The 2,422-nt window shown below is 47.2% G+C and overlaps 1 pseudogene; it reads right to left on the reverse strand.

The window, feature by feature from the left end:
• Nucleotides 1-1,307: 1,307 nt before the first annotated feature.
• LOC108540764 (protein CDV3 homolog pseudogene) lies at nucleotides 1,308-2,072 on the reverse strand (annotated as a pseudogene).
• Between the last annotated feature and the right edge of the window lie 350 nt (nucleotides 2,073-2,422).

Below are 2,422 nucleotides of genomic sequence, written 5' to 3' on the forward strand. Positions count from 1 at the left end.
ATTAGCCCATTTTCATGCTGCTGATAAAGACATACCTGCAACTTGGCAATTTACAGAATAAAGACATTTAATGGACTTACAGTTCCACATGGCTGGGGAGGCCTCAAAATCATGGCGGAATGTGAAAGGCACGTCTTACGTGGTGGTAGACAAAAGAAGAGAGCTTGTGCAGGGAAACTCCTGTTTTAAAAACCATCAGATCTCATGAGACTTACTATCATGAGAACAGTACAGGAAAGACTTACCCCCAAGATTCAATCACCTCCCACCAGGTTCCTCCCAAGACCCATGAGAATTGTGGGAGTTACAATTCAAGATGAGATTTTGGTAGTGATATGGTTTGGCTGTGTCCCCACCCAAATCTCATGTTAAATTTCCACATGTTGTGGGAGGGACCCAGTGGGAGGTAATTGAATCATGGGGGCAAGTCTTTCCCATGGTCTTCTCATGATGGTGGGTGAGTATCACGAGATCTGATGATTTTAAAAAGCGGAGTTCCAGAAACAAAACAAAAAAGCACTATTCAAACAAAAATTTAACAAAAAAATCCCAAAACTAAACAAGATTACTCTCTCCCTCACCCCTTCCCCCACTTGGTGGACCCCAGTTTATGGTTGAATTTATTTTATGGTTACCTCAGGATACAACTAAAAGTTTAAATTACAAATCACAGTCCTCCACAGGTGATCTGAACACATCTGTTCTTTTCAGCAGTGTGTTCCAAGAAGTCTAATATAGCCACAGCCTACTACAGAGTATTCCTTAAGGGCAGGGTACAGGACAGGTTAATTAAGGTCACTTAAATCTTCATCTTTTACAGCAGATCAGAACCTAGATGGCTGACTTTTTATGCAGGATTTCGGATAAGAATCCAGAAGAGCTGGTTTCAAGGTTCACATCGACACTTAATAATTGTAACCTTCTTAACAAGAAGTTGTAATCCACATGAAGTCCACAATGACTGCAGCAAATCTGAGGTGGTCAACCCTTACGAAGGCTAGTATCTGCACATAAAATGATTTTGAAATGACCATTGGCTGCAGGTTTGCTTTTGTATTTGCAGAGTAAATATGAAGGAACACTGTTGAAACTAGTTCACATATTTATATAACAATGAAAATTCTCCTAAATCCAATATGCACAAAGCAGCCATGACACTTTAACTTCCACAGTGAAATAGGGCCAGTCATGAAATCGACTGATTTGCATCTGTATATGAAGATCCAGCAGAGATCAGATGATCAATGGCTGTTCGTGGTGGTTAGGTGTATTCTAGTTATCTCAGAAGGGTTAGCAAAGGCCATTCCTTAATTGTATTGTGAGTGGCTCCTTTTCTGATTTTCAGGCGCAGCATAGTGGCCGTCTAGCTGAAGTTTAAGGGCCTGGTTTTTTGAAACCTCATCCCTACCTCTATTTTTGTGTCTTATTACTTCAAATCTCTTCTCCATTTCTTTATCCTTCCGGCTTTCTACATGCTTGTCTGTTGACTGCAGGGATGGGAACTGTGTATCACTGTAGATTTCTGGTGGTCCTTGTGGTGTTTTCCTTGTTGTGGTTAACCTGGCCCCAGGGGCCTACACACACCAGTAGTCATTGCCAGTTCTTGGGTTTCTGTAACAATTACTGGAGCAGGAGGTGCTTGTACTGGAGCTGTTTTATTCCAGGGACCTGAAGATTTTTCTATACCACCACCATCTCCACCTTCTTTCCAGTTATCACCTGGATCTTGTCTCTTCATTGATCTTCTTCCTTTTCACTTATTTGCATTGCCAGAACCCTGAGGGCCCTGTAATCAACCTCTTTGTGCTCCAATCCTTTCCATTCATCTTCGTCCTTCTTCACAGTCTTGGTGTCGGCCCTTGGGTCCGCAGCCCCCGCGGTCGCTGTGCTGCCTTGGCCCAGCCGGGTTCCCGCTCCCTCCCCGCCGGCCGCTGCGCCCCCGGCGGCTCCACTGCTCCCGCCGCCCTGCCGGCTGCGCCCTCGGAACTCGCCGCCTGGTTGCTCCGCTCCTTCTTCTCCTTGTCCCAGTTGGCAAAGAAGTTGTGCAGGCTCCGCTACTCTATCGCGGCCATGGCCTCGGCCTCCTGGACCCCATGGGTGGAGCCGGTGGCGGGCGCGGCCCGCGGGGCTCCTAGCTCGGGGTCGAGGCCGGCTCTGCGCTCACGCTGCCGGCAGCCGCGACGCCTCAGCCCCGCGGGGTCTCCGCGGAGTGCGCGGCGGGGCGGGCGGCTCCCCCTGTGTGCTGGCTAGCGATTTTTGTTCTACATTAAGACCTTTTTGCTTTAACCTTAAATAAGTTCTTTGACAGAGCATATTGCCTGGTTAAGTAAGTAACCTGAAGTATGCCTTAGGATCGTGAATTTGCCAATCCTCAGGGTGGAACCAAAAAGCCTTTGATGTAAACGGTAGTGGATGCTGGAGG

Source organism: Rhinopithecus bieti, unplaced genomic scaffold, assembly GCF_001698545.2.
Source record: "Rhinopithecus bieti isolate Rb0 unplaced genomic scaffold, ASM169854v2 scaffold_18644, whole genome shotgun sequence".
Lineage (NCBI taxonomy): Eukaryota > Metazoa > Chordata > Mammalia > Primates > Cercopithecidae > Rhinopithecus > Rhinopithecus bieti.